Below are 20,090 nucleotides of genomic sequence, written 5' to 3'. Positions count from 1 at the left end.
CAGTGTTTCTCAGGGACGCGGGTGGCGCTGTGGGTTAAACCACAGAGCCTAGGACTTGCTGATCAGAAGGTCGGCGGTTCGAATCCCCGCGACGGGGTGAGCTCCTGTTGTTCGGTCCCTGCTCCTGCCAACCTAGCAGTTCGAAAGCACATCAAAGTGCAAGTAGATAAATAGGTACCGCTCCAGTGGGAAGGTAAACACCGTTTCCGTGTGCTGCTCTGGTTCGGCAGAAGCGGCTTAGTTATGCTGGCCACATGACCCGGAAGCTGTACGCCAGCTCCCTCGGCCAATAAAGCGAGATGAGTGCCGCAACCCCAGAGTCAGTCATGTCTGGACCTAATAGTCAAGGGTCCCCTTTACCCTTAGTGTTTCTCAAGCTTTTTCTTATTTTAAAAAAAGAGCTTGCATTGCCAAGTAGCCCATCCTATCTTTGCTTACTGAATGAAGTATGCAGCATTCTCTTGCTGTGTGTAAGGATTTTTCACCCCTCCAGGGCTTTGGGCAGAGGTATTTCCCAGTCCTGCTGCTGGGTTCGTTCTTTAAGTTGAGACCTTCTGTATGCAAAGCAAGTGCTCTGCCACTGGGCTGTGATCCATCTCCTCGAATCCTGTATCTTTTCCAGGGCACTGATTTTAACAGAAGTTCTGCTGCAACAGGCCAAAGGCCCATCTAGTCCAACATCCTGTTCTTACAGGGACCCAACAGATGCTTCTGGGAAGCAAGCAGGACCTGGGTGCAACAGTATATAATCTCCCCACTTGCAGTTCCCAGCGAATGGCATTTAGAGGCATTCTGCTTCTGACAGTGACAGCCTCTGACAAGATTCTCTTGTCATTTACGGAAGTCAGCACGCGGCTGATTGCCTGCCTCCTCCCTCAATTTTTGAGCACGGCTGAAACTTTCCTCTGAAGCCGTTTCCACATTTGGAAAACCAAACCCCTCCTGCTCCGACTCCTTACTTGGAAACATCAAAAGGCACAGAATCTCTTTGCTGGTTCATTGTGGAGGGAAGCTGACCTCTTGGGCTGGGGAAAGCAAATGAAACAGTGACCTGGGACTTGCCAAGTCTCCCTCCCTCCTCCTTCTGTGTTTCATGATGCTTCCCCCTCCCTTTTCTCTCCTCTCCCAGCTGGATGGGCTTCTCAGAATGGCTAATGGCTGCCCTGCCTCCCCCCGCCCCCCCATCATAGTGCTTCATCCGTAACGTTAATGGCTCAGATGCCGGAATCCGGAAACCAGGCTGCTTGCCAGCTGTTTGAGTCGTCTTTATTGCTGCTACTTATGAGATAATTGGCCTGTGTGGCCCTGGTAGCAGCAGCAGCGTTTGTGGACAATTAGCTTCTTTGCAGGGAAGAATAGGCCTTGATTCTGGGAGTCCTTGAGCCACTGGGCTGTGACTGTTCCCTTCCTGCTCCAAAATCTGCAAACCACAGCTTGGCATGCGCTGAGGTTGCTTGGTTTTCCGCGAAGAAGAAGAAGAAGAAGAAGAAGAAGAAGAAGAAGAAGAAGAAGAAGAAGAAGAAAGACAACAAGCTACCAAGGTGGCCAGATGCAAAAGGGATCAGGGCTCTGGGAATTTCAGAAGGTGCGGCTGATAGAGATGCTTGAGGAATTTGATTTCCGTGAATTCGGAAGTGAACTGTCCTGGCTTCCGCCCCCAAATGAAGCAGCAGGTGCTCTTACTTGTAAGAAAGGAAGCGATCTTCATTAAAGCAGAGTAATGGTACAGACTCAGCAGCAGGAGCTAATCCATTCCCAGAGCCCTCGCAGGGTGAAGGGTTGGTGGGGATGCTCCTGGCCTAGGAGCAGCGGACAAGGTTCATGAGTGCAAGAACAGTGCATGGGAGGTGAGAAGTTGTTACAAGAAGTTTTCCATGCCCTTCCCACCAAGCTTTAAAACTGAGGTGGGGCACACCACTTATTTCCTTGAGTCTCTATCTCTGTGGAAATATATGGCCTACAAGTGGGTGCTACGTCTGGATGGGGGCATCTCCTTCCTTGTCCTGAGAGAGTGTGAGACCTGCTTCCCCCTCTGCATCCTGCTTGGTGACACGAGACTGGGGCTGAGAGCTCTCCCCAGACTTTGACAGTGCTCTCCCCCACATATGGGAGGGAGCAAGTGGGACTCGGCATTGGGGCCAGATCTGTTCAGGGGGAGGGAAAGGCTTCCATCTGTTTCTGACTCATCCTCCTATTCTTTGTCATCTTCCACCAGAGTCTTCCATCCTGGATCAGATTCTGAAGGTGCTGAAGGAGTCATTCTTGACCCTGATCCACACCTCCTGGACTAATGTGTGGATCACAAAGTAATTATACTGCAGATTTTAAATTTCTTCAGAGCTATTAGCTCAAAGGAGGTAGAAAAATGCATTAAAACGTGATTTTTAGGATGATATACATTTAGAAATATGTACATTAAGATAAAACAAGTATTTAAATATGCATTTCATGGTCGGTTGACTGTAATAAATTGAATGGATTGAAATGTGTATTTAATTATACATTTTATCACTGAACTGCATATTTCAAGACAAATCTCTGTACAGATTTTTATTTATTTATTTATTTATTTTGCAGATAAAGGAGGAAAGGAAAGGAATTAGGGATGAATGCACATGAAACTGACATGAACCAAAAACAATCTAGTATGTCCATCATAGTTGTTAGCCATGCAAGGCATATCTACTGAAACACCCACTACATAACTATTAAAGGTACAGGTATGTTTTTCAGAGACTTGTGTTGGCTGGAGGACTGCATTACCAAATTAATAGAAGAGCAAATTTCGAAGGATGGCTGCATTCTGGTCTGCATATTATTTCAGAAAGTGCAGTTAGGTGAGTTTGCCTATAAATACACACAAACATAATAGCCTCTGGGGGCCTCTCTATGTTAGAAAAAGACTCCAAAGTTATGTCAAAAACCGATTTTCTGCAATGGTTGCTCATGTTACCTAGAGATGATACATTTGTCTTGCATCCAAAGTGGGAAGAGTGCTCCATCTCAATGTAGCATTCATGGAGTGGCACAGGCAACACTGCACAGTGGCTGGCCTTTTTATTTGCTGTCACCAGATGTTTTGTAATGCTAACCCAGCTGTGACAACTGAGAACTGTTTAAAGCTGGGGGTAAGGCAACGTTTTCCAAATTCTCCAGTGTTCCCTCATTCAGAGTCTTTGCAGGTTTATTATTTTTCTTTTTCTAGATAGGCCAAAGAACAGATGTGTATCAATCCTTCCCTGTTCTCTTGAACTAACACAACGCTAATTAACACTACTCTTGGTGGCAGGGTTCTCCCTCCCAACAAACAATAATGACGCCCACAACAACTCATCTCTTGGGAGAGTTCATTTCTAGCAAGATGGCTAGTGGAAATGTCCGTTCCCTCTCTACGTCCCTTGAGACCGCTGTCTCTCTCATCCCTGCTTCTGCAATTTCCTGCACCATCACTTTATTATGGTTCAGCTCTGCATTAGGGAATTCGTTGTTAGCCTGTTGGTCTCCCGGCCTGTTTACTTACAGCAGGTCTTTGTATCTTTGCTTAAATGTGAGGTGCGTTGGTTGCTCAACATGCAGAGCCCTCGCAGGAGGGCAGTGGTTGAAGCTGGAACTGCCATGTTACAGCTGAGGGAGAAGAAAAGCTAAAGGCAGGCAGACTTTTAGCAGAGATAACAGAACAGCCCATTTCCCTCTGCTCTAACTTCATGGCAGTTCCAGGGAGGGAGGTGCCTGATAAAACAGGGCCGACTGGGTGGCCCTGCTCCCCACCTCTCCTTCTGCTGCATCCTGGTGGAATGCTTGCTTCCATTTTATTCTTTGAAAAATCCTGAAAAAGTAGGTCGGGGTGAGTGATAGTTAACTGGCCCAAGGTTACTCTGTGTATTTCTAAGGTCTGCTTCCTGTGTCCTTGCTCTTCCAACTGTCCCAAAGCCAAGAGTCAGGCAGGGAGGCCCACTTGAGAGTGTTAGGAGCTTTGTCTTTATTTTGGCTCAGCTTCCTATGGTCTTGAAGCGAGAAGGCTGGTTGTTGCTTTATTTCGGAAATGGTTTTAAAATCTGCTCTCCCACCCCCCCTCCAACACACACACAAAGGGATGAGTTCAGTCAGAGAATTTATACGGCTGAGAGTGGCTCCCTTTTGTCAGAGGAGCCGCCTCATCAGTAATTAAGTTGTTGTTCAGCCTGAGCATAATTGGTGCTGTCTGCTGACACAGTGCTTCTGCCAGCCAGATGTTGGTTGGGTTTAAAAAAAAAATTCTTGGGAAGCCTCTCTGGTGGAACTATTTTTAATTGGTAAATAGAAGGAAGAGAGGAAATGAAGACATTTCCCCCCTTCCCTTAGCAGTATTGCTGGGCACGGTGCATTCAGGACAAAGGAAGGTGCCTTATACTGAACCAAACACTTGGGACTATCTAGCTCACTCTGATTGGAAGCAGATCTTCAGGGAGCCTTTTCCAGTGTATTGAGCCTAGGACCTTCGGCATGCAAGGAAAATGCTGTGCCATTGAGCTGCAGGCCTTCTTGTATGACGTTAAGGAAGCTGCCTTATACCAAGTCAGACCCTTGGCCAATCTCACTCAGTAATGTCTACACCAACTGGCAGCAGCTCTCCAGGTTTCAGGCATGATCAGTCTTTCCCAGTCTTCCCTTCCTGAAGATATCAGAACCTGGGACCATTTGCTATGACTACATGGAGCTACCGTCTTCCCCCAAATTTTAAAGAAGCTGTCTTATGCTGAATCAGCGCACTCGTCCACCTAGTTCAGTATTGTCTACACTGACTGGCAGAAGCAGCTGTCCAGGGCTTTGGCAAGGAACTTTCCCAGCCATACCTGGAGATTATAGAAATCAGACCATGTGTCTTTATGCATATAAAGCAAATGCTCTACCACTGTGCTGCAATTGCTCCTAACAAACAAAGAAAGCTGCAGTATAACACATCATACAGTACTGCCAGTTTTGACTGGCAGTGGGTCTCCAGACTTTCAGACAGGAGTCTCTTCCAATTCTTCCTGAAGATGGCAACAACTGAACCTTCTGCATGCAAAGCAGTTGCTCTTCCACTAAGCCACGGTCCTTTCCATAAAGAAATGCCAAGAGCCAAATGACCCCCTGAGACTCCTATGGTTGATTCTGAATAACGCTCTTAAGTCTTGCTCACCATTTTTTTGTTTTATATGAATATGCCTGAAGCCCCTTCACACATTCCAGCTATTATTGAGGAATCCTAGATCTCAGGACTCAGCATCACAACAGACTGTGAACCTGAAAGGATCGTAACTCCGGTAGAGCAGTGCATTGGACAACTTGGTATTTGGATGGTTCCTGGGAGTGAGAAACATAGGAAGATGCCTTATACCGGCAGCAGCCCTCCAGTATTTCAGAGAGGGTTCTCCCCTGGCCCTACTTGGAGAACTTCTGCATGCAAAGCTAATGCTCTATCACTACAGCCCCTCAAGGAAGCAGAAACTGTGGGATCCAGTACACCCAGAATTACATTTCATTAGGCCCAGACAATAAATACAATTAGATGGTGGCAGAAGGAGAGTTGAAGCCAAACCGGTGGGCAGCCAGGTACACTTGCCCAGGGCTTTGGAGGGCTAAGCTGGCCAGGGGGAGGCACAAGGCACTGAATGCTTTTTTGTTTAAGTTTATAACTTTATTCTAACAAGATTCCCGCCCCAGGCCTCAGACAAACTCTACATGGGCCGGGCTGAAACTCAGCTGTAGGTTGCAAGCTTTGTAGACAGAAGGTACCAGGTTCAAGCCCCAACATCTCCAGTTAGGGCTGGGAATGTTCCCAGTCTAAGAGAGCGGCTTCAAATCAGTGTAGACAAGACAGTAGTACCTGGGGTTACATACGCTTCAGGTTACATACGCTTCAAGTTACAGACTCCACTAACCCAGAAATATTACCTCAGGTTAAGAACTTTGCTTCAGGATGAGAACAGAAATCGTGCTCTGGCGGCGCAGCGGCAGCAGGAGGCCCCATTAGCTAAAGTGGTGCTTCAGGTTAAGAACAGTTTCAGGTTAAGAACGGACCTCTGGAACGAATTAAGTACTTAACCTGAGGTACCACTGTACTGACTTACCGTAGATGGATCAAGGGCCTGAATTGGTATATGAAATAAGATAGGCCTTTTCTGTGATGGATCCCTGTTTGCAGAATGCTCTCCCCAGGGAAGCTTGCCTGGTGCCATTAATATAGATACACCTGTAGGAGCCAGGGAAACCTTCCCCCCCCCAGGGCTTTGAGTTTTATGGCCTCCTTGAGTGGGTGGGATGTTTTAAGCCATATTTTAGAAACAGAATTGTCTTTTTGATTTTCTTTGCTTTTATGTCAGTTTTCATGTATATGTTTACTTGTTATATATTATAACTCACTTTCAGTTACTTTGGTAAAATTATGACCAATAAATTTAATAATTAATAATAAGTCAACAAGGTAAAGGCAAATCTTCAGGTCCCTTCTAGCTAATTCCCTCCCCAGCACTGCATCGAGCAAAGCACAACTACTTGAGTCACTCAGGAGACTGAATTCAGCCTTCATTGTCTTCTGCCTATGAGCAGTTTCTTTCTTATGAGCTGTTATAGAGCGTGAGACGCCCCATTGATAACAATAATAAGACCGGCAGTTAGCAGTTCTGTGGTGCTTTATGGCTCTGGAGCTCACCACATGAGCATTATTTCACTAATCAGGACAAATGGAGGATGAAGCATGGAGCTGAAACCCAAGAAGCCTGGAGATGCAGATTGCTGACGCTAATGGGAACTTGCAGTGTAGGGTTGCTAGCCAGCTCAAAGTTCCAAAAATGAAAGGACACCCCAGAACCGTGATGGCTTAAATAAAAGACAAATCTCAATCAAGTGTCCCCCTAAACACGTGCATGCACCAGTTAACTGCAGAAATATTGCAAAACAACACCCTATTGATTCACAAGCCAGTAATGTCAAATTTTATTTTCATGGTAATGATTTCTGCAATGAAAAGTCCAAATCCATTAGTTTATAAGGGCACCCCCAAGATGACTTGACTCCAAATTGCATTCCTATGGCATGGGCAGTCAATGCCTCCCATTCAATTTGCAAGGCAAATCCTGAGACTGCTATGGTGGGTGTTTAATGATGGCAGAAACCAAAAGTCTTTTGATGAATGATTGTCTAGGGAGGTAGTTCTGAAGAACAACAGCAATGCCTTCTGCGACATGTTCTTGACACAGTAGCAGTGCATTGCCAGTGAATTTATCCTGGTTTAGTTTTGTTCTGCGATGCTTCCCCAATGCTACCACATTATAGTTGCCATAGCACAACCAAAAGTGGGAGAGAAAAAATAAACCAGATCATTTGTGGTATAAAGAGTTAAGGTATCTAGCAGGAAGTTGCAGGATAAGTACTGCCTTTGACAGTGGAGGAAGAGCAGAGCCGTCATGGCTAGTAGCCACTGATGACCCTCTCCTTTTAAAACTATCTAGGTTGGTGGCCGTCACAGCCTCCTGTGGGAGCGAGTTCCATAGTTTAGCTATGCGCTGTGCAAAGGATTTTATTTTATCTGTCCTGAATGTTCTTCTATATGAGGAGCTGTCAGAGGATAGTATCAGCACCACCATTACCATCATTATCATCACCCGTACCAACTTGTTAAAATATGCCGCTCAAAGGCTCCAGAAGTGGTGAATGGCTTATTAAAACAAAATCTACAATAAAATGCCATGAAGAAATCAGGAAATAAAACAATATAAAATAACAAAAGATCACAACATAGAAGACCAATGTCCTCTCAAACTTGTAGGTTTTAAAGGTGCTCTCACTAACTGTACATATGAGTTAGGGGCCTGAACATTGAATTTTTATTTTATTTTTTAAAAAGCTCAGCTAGAAGAATGAAGGGTAGTAGTGTAATTTTAAACTATAATTTGTTTATGCATTTGAACAAATGACTTAAATTGTATTGTTCTAAGGGTTGCTGGCCTCACTGTAATCTGTAATCTCATCTCCTGGAGAGGGCAAGGTTTTGTTTTTGTTTGTTTTACTGTTCGTTGATGATTTGCAACATGTAAAAGCAATAAAACTACTACAACAGGATAAGACAAATGAAGGGTGCTCTCGCATCCCTCCCAACCCCTGAAGAGTTATTTGCGGGTATTTGAAGGCATCGTCTATGCTTTGCTGTTCAGGTTTGGTTTAAAGACAAAGAACCCCAAGAAGGGAAAGCAGGGTTAACCTTGATGTTGTACATTGGAGGCAGATTTAGGAGAATGTGACTGGTTTGCACTGGGTGCAGACCCTTGTGGGTGCCACAACCATGATGAAGAATGGAAAGTGAGAGGCAGGCAGGAAGCTGAATTCTGGCATCGCACAGAGTGCCGCTGAAATGTGAGACCCAATGGTCCACCACTGTATGCACCAATAACCAGCACCTGGGTAGTAGTCTGAGCAGGGACATAGGTTACCTAGTCAGTTTCCCTCACTATGCTCAGATGATCTATTGTATTTCTATTTAAATTGTAGTAATTATTTCTGAACTTGCATCTTTTTGTATAATAGATACAGATCATAGAATTGTAGAGTTGGAAGGGACCCAAGGGTCATCTAGTCCTACCTCCTGCAGTGAAGGAATCTCAGCTAAAGCATCCATGACAGATGGCCTTCCAACCTCTGCTTAAAAACCTCCGAGGGAGGAGAGTCCACCACCTCTCGTGGGAGTCTGTTCCACTGCCGAACAGCTCTTATTGTCAGAAAGTTTTTCCTGACATTCAGTCAGAATCTCCTTTCTTGTAACTTGTGTTCCAGTCTTACCCTCCACAGCAGAAGAAAACAAGCTTGTTCCCTCTTCCATGTGGCAGCCCTTAAGATATTTGTAAATGACTATAATATCTCCTCTCAGTCTCCTCTTTTCCAGGCTAAACATACCCAGCTCCTTCAAGCGCTTCAGATATCTGAGCATATGCAAATGTTACCCAAATCTTTTGTCCATCTTTTGTGTGTGATGCATTTCCACTTGGGGGGGGGCAATGGCTGAGTGGCTACCATGGGATGAATGGTTCCCACCAGGAGCAGCTTGCCTAGTGGGGCAAAACAGCAACAATAGCTTCCTGTCCATCATATTGCTGTGGCACACTTGGAAGAAGAAGGGCAAAGCAGCAGTGAGGTCAGGGCTATGTATGGATGCACTGGCAGAGTCCATCTGACACTCCAGCTGGTTTAGCCTTGCAGAACTGACACTACCTCCTCCTTCCAAGTGCATCAGGAGGGATGGGGAAAGCCTTAATCTCAGTTCGCTTTTAAAGGCAAATTTACCTCATTCCCATTTCCTGAAACAATATGCAAACCAAAACACAGCTCTCCTTTGAAATTCTCACTTCTCTGAATTTTACAATGCAGTTCTCCACCCACATTATGTGTACTAAAAATTATTTCCTATGGTAGAATGTGTACACAAATGCATTTTATTAGGAATACACTAAAATGCTGGTTATTATTTATTCTTTTTTTGCATCAGGTGAGCAGCTTCAGACTTCCATGCTGGTTCCATTTCCAACAACACCTTCAGGGGAGATTAATTTTGTGGGGAGCCTGTATGGGAGAAAAGGGATAAACCTCACTTAATGCTGTACCCTTGGTACAGACTGAGCCCCCCACAGCTCTCTTTGAAAAAGCACAGTGACACCAATGTGAGTATTTAACAGCTTGTTGATTGGAAACATGTTTTTCCGATGGCTAGAACTTCTCTGTCTAGAGTCACATCCATCTCATACACCTTTAGATATATATGCATTTTCTCTGTGTATGTTGTTTTAAAAACCAGTTTCAACTTGAGTGTTACTGTTGCTACAGCCTGCAAAGCAGCCAACTGTATTCAAAGCTAAGCAGGGGCAAGGCATGACATGCCTTTACTCCACATTCTGCTTTGGTGTCCCAGGTTAGAGCTCACATTCCAGCACTGAAGCAAGTTGAAGTTATTATTTGTTTTTACCCTCCTGGCTTCGAGTTCATGTTCTTCATGAACTACTTCTATTTTTAACATTTCGTTGTTTTATATTTTAATATTGATGACTGTTGTTTTAATTCATTGCTTTAATTGTCAGCTATCCTGAAGATTACTTAGGCTTGAAGGGCGGGTTAGAATTGATGCTTAAAAAAAACAAAAAAACCACCCACATTTCCAAGTTCACTGTGGAATATCCTGAGGCAGGAGTGATGTTAAAAGGCTCAGGGCATTCATTTTCATGTGCTAGTTTATATGTATAGGTGCAAATGTAGGACATGTTTCAGAAGGGGGAAAACCCAAATAAATAATAGGGTGAGATATAGGACCCAGGGGGTGCCCAACCTGGGCTGAACACCCAGAGGTAAATTTTACTTTAATTGCTCTGCCCACTTTTACTGCTGGCCCTGCCCACCACTGGAATGCAGCTTCCAAAATGCTGTTCCAAAGCAGGATTCCCACTCCTCTCTTAGTCAGTGGGAGAGGCCAGGGTGCTTTCTTTTTCTCTTGAGTCCCAGGTCAGATTGGGACTCGGAAGAGGAAACATATCACTCACAAAAGAGGATACAGATCTGCATGAACGTGACTAACTTAAAGCATAGGATTTAGTTAAATACTAACTATTGAAATTAATGGACCCAAGTTAGTCATGTTCATTAGCTTCAATGGGCCTGCTCTGAGCAGAACTAGGGTTGGAGGCCACCCAGTATCTCACCATAGTGCGACAGCAGTGACCAGGTGGCCTGTACACCTGCTTGGTCTGCTGTTTGTTGCTGATAACTATTTGGTGGGTAACTTCAAAGCTACCCTCTTGCCCTTCTCCCTTCTTAGGTTCATTCTCTTTAAACTAGACTTGGACTGGAGAGCTCTTCAAGCAGAGGACTGTCCTTGGTAAAACAGTAACATGGACATGCTACTCAGGGCTGGCATCAGGAAAGAGTCCTGCTGGGACACTGGGTCCCTGGTGCTTGCCCTGACGCTGACGCTTAAGGCACTGTGGCTGAAAATGCATTCGTGTAAACTAGTTCCAAGGGTTGTATCAAACTAAGTTTGACTCAGCACAGACCCATTGAAATTAAAAGACCTAAATAGGTTAAGTGTTAAATTTAGTGGGTCTACTCTGAGTAGGACCAGCATTGGCAACATTTCCATGGTGGGAAGTTGACTGCAGGCAAGCAGCAAGCCTCTGCCTGCTCTGGTAATTTCTCCCATGTACGTTTTGAACAGAAAAAGACCGAAAAGAGTCATCTGCAGCCAAAATTCTTCTTTGTTTGCAGAGCACGGGCTTTCCATTTATTTCTAGAGAATAAGATATCTCTCTGTCTTCCCCCCTCCCCCTCCCCTTTCCCAACCTACAAAGACTTTAAGAAGAGAATGGTTTCAATTAAAAAGGGGAGAAATGTTCCAGGGAAAGGGGGTGGGGTGGGCAGAACCATGTTTTTTTGTCGGTTTCATGGAATTTCAGCCACCCATTGAGACATCACCTGCTGATTAAGAGAAAGGTGACATTCCTTTTTTGGAAGGGTCCCCTCTGGCTTCAGTGCACACCACCACAAAAGGAACAAGAAAACGAGAAGGAACAAACTTTGAAAAGCATAAACAGCAACCTAGAGGACTAAAACACAACACACAGAGACACAACCCTCCAAAACAATGATTCGTAAGCAAATCTGTTTCTAATGAAAACCAGGACAAGCTTCGTCAGAGTGGTACATGGGAAGAATCTGAAGATATTTGAAACATGATGGAACACGTCTCTGCGCCTCCCCTCTCAGAGAATGAAAGGTTAAAGGATGTCAGCTAGTGATGGCAAGAGAGCTGCTTTTCCATGTCTGAGCTTATATAACGGTGGGACCAACTGGAGGAAGGAAAAAGCTAGGCCGGATGTGAAGGAGATATTTTCTCAACAACCTCCAAACGTTCTACACACACACACACACACACTCCTGCCAGTAGAAAGCAGAAAAAGAGGAAAAATAAATACCCAGCCAAGACAAGGTTGTATGAGGAGAAAGAACAGTGGCAACTGGGGTTTTCTTTTTCTTTTTTCTTTTGCTACCGCTGAGTTTCATTTTTAAAGATGTACCCACATGCAAGAAACCCATTAATATCCATGGCAACTCAAGGAATGTAGAGGAGGCTTTCAGGGTTTAGATTGGTAAGAAGAGGAACGAAGAAGCTTTCCAAGGAGAAGAAAACCAGTACACTGTGTTTGGAACACATTAATACTTGATACTGCATTTAGTCACGGAAAACTCTACCATTGCATACACTCCACTTGTCTGGGTTTATCCCTGGTTTTCTGATATCTGTCACTGGGAAATCTTGCTTTGTCCCTACTGTGCCTTCTGGGGACACACTGGCAATTTTATTTTTAAATCAGGAAGAATTGTATAAACTTAAAAATCAAGCAATGTTCCTTTTAGTTTACAAATAGGAGTCAAAATGTTGATGGTCAGCCACCAATTATAGTCCCTAAACAGACTCCCTCCCCCTCCCGTGTATCTAAGAAAATAAATACTGGCTTAAGTCAAAATGGTTGTTTTGTGAATTGTTTTGGAGGAATCCAGTTACTTAAGCAACGGGAGACTCCCCCCCCCCCTTTAATCAACCACAAAGAAGATTATTTGTTACTTTATGCTTAAACCATGTTTTAAGAATCCTGCAGTCAAGAGCAAATGCACTTAAAATGCTGTTTGGTAGCAATAATAAAATCACTGATAATGAAATAAAAGGGAGGGAAGACTTTTCTCTCTGCTTCAGGCCGGGGATGATGAGTTACAGGAGAACATGGGCTGTCCCAGGGTGTGTGCATGGGACAGCTGAAGGAGGTGTTGGAAACACATGAGAGCTCAGGATTGGTGGCTGAACACGACAGCAGGAGATGGGTTCCTTGGCCACAGGCAATACCCTTTTGTGAAAGTGAATGAGTGTTTGGGAGAATGGCACGAGGTTTTTATTGGGGTTTGTGGAGTCCTAGATTAGATTTTTATTTTAACCTGGTAGTGTTGGGCTGCGTTGTAGTGTGATTCTCTTGCGCATAGGTACCATTGGGATTGTTTGGATTGGTAATCGTTGAGAGAGTGAATATTTTATTTTTTATTTTCATTTTCATTTTATTTTTGGTGGTTTATTTACTGCTTCAAATTTAAAACATTTAAGTGTGAAAATGAATAAAAATATTTTTTAAAAAGGTAATTGCTGAGAGTGCAGGAAGATGTGCGCAGGTGTAGGTTGATTTAAGCATGGGTGTGTTAGCAGAGGTGAAATTGTATGAATCTTCTAAAAGCAGAATCCTATTTTATAGATTTTGAAAATGTATGTATTACATTATTTATGAATTTTGTTTTCGATGCTGTGTTGTGTCCAGCTAAATCCTACCCACAGTAGGCTCACTGAAATCCATGGGCCTATAAGGTAGTCATGTCCACTAACTTCAATTGGTCTACTCTGAGTAGGACTAGCATTGGACACAACCTACTGCATTTAATTTTTTTATTATTTTACTTTCAATTTTTTTTGCAATCATTTCTGATGTACAGTGGTATAGAAATATTTGAGGGTTCAGCTGCTGCCATGGTTCCATCTATCCACCTATCCTTTTTTTTTTTTTTTTTTGGTACTTAACTGGCCCAGAAGGGGAAGGACTAGAACAAAGGCAAAAAAATTTACAACCATTGCTCCGCCTACTTTTGCCTCTAGTCATGCTGGCCACTCACACATGGCTCCAAGGAAGTTGCCTAGAGTGGCTCCTCCCACCCCAATTCTGTTGCTTACTCTCTAGGTCCTTGGATGTCTGCCCTAAAGCCTGCTGCTGAACTGCTTGCACGTCACCTGGTTTGTAGGACCTTGCTGAGCCTTGCCATTGCCCCACATGAACTGAGCAGGCTCCCTAGAAGCAATGGCAAATGGCAGGGAAGAATCAGTAGCTCAATGGTAGAGCACCTAAATTGCATGCAGAAGATGTCCCAGGTTAAATTCCCGGCATCTCCAGTTAAAAGGATCAGGCAGCAGATGATGGGAAAAACTTTCTCTGGTGGATATCCTACAAGAGCTGCTGACGGTTCTGAGTACACAGCAAAATCATATACACTAGGATACCCCCTACAAACCTGACCACTTGTTGAGATGTCCAAGATTTGTTTTGTGTGTCCTTCCATAAAATCAGAACTGTGGCTGGCAATGGCACATGGCAGGGCTTTATTGGTAGTAGCACCTAGGCTGTAATCTTATCTATTTTATTATTAAATGTGCCCATCTCCTACCAAATACTGCCCAAATTTGAAGTATCTGATTTAATATTGCAGTTGGTATACAGGAACTAGGTCTATTTGGATTCTGACCTGGGATTAATATTGCCCTTGTCTCATCTCAAGATTTTGGCTGACCTACACTTATTTAGATTATTAAGTAAAGTAATGGTTCAGATACCGCATCTTCAAATATTTTATAATATTGAGGAGGAAATCCATCTGGGCTTGGTGATTTGTTAATTCTAGTTTTCTTGGCAGTCTGTTTAACTTCATCGGAAGAAACGGGATTCTAGAAACTGGAAATCATCACTAGAAAATTTAAGAATAGAAAGTGATAGAGAAAAAAATAAGATTGATTAGCATTAAATCCAGTGTTAGTTCTACTCAGACTAGACACATTTAAATTAGTGGTCACTGGCTAACTTAGATCCATTAATTCTAATGGGTCTACCCTTGAGCAAACCTTGGTTGAATACAATCCTCAATTTTTTTATCACAGTGAAGTGATAAATTCAAATTCCAGTAATAAAATGAAACTACTTAACTTTCTGGGGTATTTTAAATTTTACCACCATATTTCATAAATGGAATTAATCTTTCCTGTTGCAAGCCAGATACTCTTGCTAAGCGTTTTCCTGGTTTATTGCCTTTTTAAAACTTTAAGTAGGTTTTTCTACTTAAAAATTACAACAAAAGCTATTTCACACATTCTTCTAATGTATAATTACTGCCGAAGTCCCATTAATTGCCCCTGTAATCCTGAATTCATTGTTACTATGTGTACTGCTTTCTTATTTATTTATGAAATTAATTGTTCCTCAAGCACAACCCTCAGTTGTTTTAAAATTTAAGGTGTCCTCTTAGAACAACTCTGATAACTGCTTTATTTACATCCCATTTATTTGAACAGTTTACATCATGGGTGACATTCATTTGAAAAAAAATACAGTGGTGCCTCGCAAGACGAAATTAATTCGTTCCGCGAGTTTTTTCGTCTAGCGAATTTTTCGTCTTGCGAAGCACGGTGTCAGAAAAGTTTTGGAAAAGCTTCAAAAATCACCAAAAACCTCAAAAAAGGTTACCACACCGCGTTCTATGAGTTGCTCCTCGAAGTCAAGTCGCAACTGTATTAACGGTGTTAAGAAAAAGGAAACAAACTTGCAAAAAACGCAAGACGTTTTCGTCTTGCGAAGCAAGCCCATAGGGAAATTCGTCTTGCGAAGCAGCTCAAAAACTGCAAAACCCTTTCGTCTAGCGAGTTTTTCGTCTTGCGAGGCATTCGTCTTGTGGGGCACCACTATATATTGTAGAGAACTCCACAATAATTGCTTTATGCCTCCGCTGTTTAAGTAGTATTTTCTGAGAAAACGTCAGTGAGATTGGGATGTGACCAAAAAAGTCATTAGGTAAATTTCATTCTTTGAAATCTTTAAAACTAAAATGGGTGGAATAACAACAAAAATAACACATTATCCTTGTAAGAGTTACTTGGTCAATAATAAAAAGTCAAAGTTTAACATTAGCATTAAAGAATATTCATGCAACAATTAGATGGTTGTTGCAGCTCTTTCCTAACTTTTATACTGGATTCCATTAAAGTAAATCTGCTCCACTTCAACCTGGGGAGGAGTTGAGGTGGACCACATGGCCACCCACTCTCCTCCGGGGGAGGGGACGAAGTCCTGCGTTGCCTGGGGGATCCCGGCCACATCAGCGACCAGCCAGCCAATCCGCTGGCTGGTGGGGGTGTGGCCGATAACATTTAAGCTGAGGCACGAGCCAGAGGCTTTCTCTTGGCTCGCTTCCTCAATCTCCCGCCCTCCCTCCCTATTTTGCTGGTTTTAGTCATTGGCCTTGCTATGGACCTTGGTTGGTCGCCGTTGAGGGGCCTGGTAGGAATTTTTCCACTTGGGAAACTGGCACAGCCCATTTGGTTTTCGCCTACCTCATAACAACCATCACAACTTTGTTAGGGTTGCAGTTAGGCATTGTATGACCTTATGAGGGGGGAGGGGAGGTGTGGCCATCACCTGCCCCTCCAAGCTTAAGGGTATTCTGTTAAAGGAATCCGGAGGTGTGGATCTTGTCTGAAGCCCGGGGCGGGGCTAGGGACATGACATAACCCTGACGGGAACACCCAGGGGAGCCTGAATTGGTATGCATCGACAGGGCTCCCCCTACTGATGATTTACCCTTATCGGACTCAGTGCACAACGGGCAGGAGTCAGATATAGTTGGGTCCATTCAATGCCTAAGCCAATACCGCTCACATTCTGTAATCAATAAATAAAGTTGTGGCCAAATTTTGCCCAATAACATTAACTCAATATCTGTGTCCTTGTGTGTGTTATTCTTCAACAAGGGGGTGGTTTTGGGGTCTTGACACACAATCATTTTTCCTTAAGAAAGTTCTTCAAGTTTCTTGATAAAGGGATGTTAAACTACTTCTTGATCAGAATTTGGGGCACATAAATCAGACAATGCCATATCCTGCCTTGCCTTGCTATTTTAACAATAATATACCATTCCTCATGATTTCATATTTCCTCTTGGACAACCAAGTATTTATTTTGTAAGATAATAACAACACCGCTTTTTCTTCTTCAGTGATACCAGATAATTGCCTACCTTCCTAATAAAGTCCAAAACCCTATTCTTGTTTAATAAAGGCATTTAACTGGAAGGGACTACTCCAGTGATAACAAATTATCCCATCTTAATGTTACACATCCTTAGGTTCCTTTCCAGGCTACACCTTTCACCAGTTTTGTTTCTTGAACCCTCCTCAAGTGCTTTTCCTTGGCTGGAATTTGCCCTTGAGCTGTGTTAGTATCTCTCATTTGCCCCCCCCCCCCTCTGTGTGTGTGTGGTTGAAATGTAGCCTACTGTGGAATGGTAAGAGTCACATAATTTTTTCCAACTTTTTTTTTTTTTGCCTTTGGCTCTACCCACTACTAGTATACAAACCCTGGAAGGTTGCCTACAAGGGAATGTGGCTCTTGGGGCTAAAAAAAAGCTTCCCAAACCCTGATGTAGTGCTTTGTTGTAGGGTTCAATGCATTTCACATTCATGAACTCTGTAATCCTTGTAACAGCCGTGTCAGGCAGTTGGGGGTATTTTTATTCCTAGCTCAGGATCTTAGCCACCCTGCAGCATTAGCTCTCTCTACTACTGTACTAGCTCTTGTTCACAGAATGGAAACTTCTTGACCTCCCTGCCACCAATCCACCACTGTAATGTGAAACAGCACCTCTGGATTATGCAGAAATGGGTTGATGCAGATAGAATCTTACACACTCTAACTAACAGATGTGTTCCTCTAGCCTAAGTTATCTCCAATCCTACGCAGTGCATTTTAAAATGCTTGGCAGTCACTCAAAAATCCCCCAATTGTTGGAGTAATACATGCACTACCCCCCAAAATAAAAATATGAGACAAGAAATGGCAAATGACTTTTCTCAAGTGAGAAATACTGCTTTTTCATTTCAGTGTGACTAGCAAATAACATTGCTGCAATCACATGTCTCCTCCCAACAGATACTTCTTGAATGCAAAAAACCTGCTGTGAAGGAAAAAAGAAAAAGAAAGAATTGCATAGGTATTTGGTTTTAAGCCACTTGCTACCTGCCCTCTCAGGGTAAAAAAAAAACCCCCACTCAACTTTAAAACAGGGTTTGCAAAGATCATGCCTAGTGGCCAAATGCAGCCCTCCAACCTTCTCTATCCGGCCCTCAACCCTCTCCCCTGGCCAAATTCCTTTCCTCCAGGCACACCCTACACCAGACCTACTCTATGCCCTCCTTGAGTCTGTTACTGGCCAGAATGTCTCATTGAACTGTGACAATGCCTCTTGCTTTGTTGGATGGAGAAGTATGAGAAACATCTTGCTTTGCCTACTGTTGAAAGGTTAAGTCTTACATCTATTGCTCCACTCATATTTTGCATGTGGCCCCACCCACCATTGACACGTGGCCCTTGAGAGGTTGCCCATAAGGAAATAAGGCCCAAAGCCTGCAGGCATTTTCCCACCCCTGCTTTAAAGCACCTATCCCACATCCTTTCCCCTCCTCTCCTCCACTGGGGCTGCAGTGCAAGGTGGGTGGGAAAGTTAACTCTTTCCCTGACAGGCATTTTCTGGATGAAAACTGCCCACTTCTGCAGCTGCTATTTGACCTGGAAGCTGTTAACAACTCAGCTTTCTTGCAGTAAGGTGGAAACACTGAGTGCTGGCTCTGCAAGCATCGGAAAAAGATCAGGGCCAAAAAAATTCATCTCTGCCTGCATCCAAATAAAATATTGTTCTCCTATAAGACCATCTTATAATGAGTGACTTAGCTTGTCTGAGTCATCTACAGCTTGTTGCTCTGCTAAAACCCAATGTAGGCTGTCTCTTCCCCAGCTGCGGTACGTTGCATATGTTGGTGTCGAAGTTCCTGCCTTGTGGCAAAGTGTTAAGTCTCAATGATCTTTCTAACTAGGATTGCAAGCAAGGTTCAAACCCATGAATGCTACAAGCACAATGCAAAGTGACTCGCCAAATGGGCTTGATTTGAATGCAACTGGGATCCATGTAGACAGCTGGACTCCATAGTTTTGTGCCTAAATTTCAGTGACCCCCCACCCCGAAGATGAAAAGCTTGACACAGAGTTGGGTTCATAGGAAGCTGCCTTATACTGCATCAGATCATTGGTCCATCTAGCTCCGTATTGTGTACACTGACAGGCAGTGGCTCTCTGAAGTTTCAGACAGGGTTTAAACATAGGGCCTAGTTGTGGTCACCTATCCTCTAAACACAGGAAGCTGCCTTAGCATACGGCTTTGGTTCAGTATTGTCTACTCTGACAACAGCTTTCCAAGGTTCCAGACAGGGTTTTCTTCCAGCCCTATATGGAGATGCCAGGGATTGAACCTGGGACCTCTTGTATGCAAAGCAGTTGCTCTACCACTGAGCTATAGCCCTTCATTAGTTGCTACTGGGCTTGACACTTAACAGATCTGTGCCTGCTCAAAAAGGACAAGCATGGTACTAGGTCAATACAGTACAGTATTGTGTTTTAATTTGCTGGAACCCAATCAGATGGGTGGTAAGTAAGTAAATAAGTAAATAAATAAATAAATATTATACCAACATCCTGTCAAAATATATCTATTGCAGCACTTCCAATGGTACCTCCAAGAAAATGATGCTGCTGGTACTAGAACTGTCCCAAAACAATTTTCCTCCTTGAAGCAAAGGACAAGATGGCTGCTTAATCTCCACACACACACACACACACACACACACACACCATGCAGAGAAGCCAACTGAACTGGCAGCTAAATCTTATTTCAATGATGGTGAAGTGACCGTGTCCACCAACATACCTGAGGGCAACTTAGGAGATGCATGGCAGGCCAAGTGGCACACACAGCTTCAATCCTTCAGCACCATCTGCCATGTAAGGAAGCTCCCTTACTCCTGGATTTAGCTGACAGACTATGTTACTAGAGTAACATCTATTTCTAATCAAAGGCCCTTTGCTTGTTTTTGGTTCAGAATTTCAGAACAGGAGGCTGGACTAGATGTGCCATTGGCTTGATCCAGCTGGCTCTTCATACATTCTTATGTTCTAATGCATGGGTAGGCAAACTAAGGCCCGGGGGCCAGATCCGGCCCAATTGCCTTCTAAATCCGGCCTGCGGATGGTCCAGGAATCAGCATGTTTTTACATGAGTAGAATGTGTCCTTTTATTTAAAATGCATCTCTGGGTTATTTGTGGGTTTTTCTTTGTGGGAGCCATTTAAGCAATGTGGAGAACCCTTAGAACTGGAACCCTTCAACTGCATCTGGAAATGGTGTGATCTGTCC

General features: G+C 43.6%; 1 protein-coding gene and 1 long non-coding RNA gene across 2 annotated transcripts in view; one reads left to right on the top strand and one right to left on the bottom strand.

Moving 5' to 3' along the window:
* The window catches only part of LOC308591136 (uncharacterized protein), a 164,184-nt gene that overhangs the window by 131,953 nt on the left and 12,141 nt on the right, over positions 1-20,090 (bottom strand). The gene's annotated exons all lie outside the window — the stretch shown is intronic.
* Positions 1,176-20,090, top strand: part of LOC308591186 — a 31,547-nt gene continuing 12,632 nt past the window's right edge. The window contains exons 1-2 of the long non-coding RNA XR_014010037.1: positions 1,176-1,847; positions 2,734-2,837. This is a non-coding gene — a long non-coding RNA (uncharacterized lncRNA). The remainder of the gene's footprint in view (positions 1,848-2,733; positions 2,838-20,090) is intronic.

The sequence above is a fragment of the Podarcis bocagei genome (assembly GCF_964188305.1).
Source record: "Podarcis bocagei genome assembly, chromosome: 7".
Classification (NCBI taxonomy): domain Eukaryota; kingdom Metazoa; phylum Chordata; class Lepidosauria; order Squamata; family Lacertidae; genus Podarcis; species Podarcis bocagei.
The sequence above is the reverse complement of the archived record's forward strand: the minus strand, read 5'-3'. Positions and strand labels throughout refer to the sequence as shown.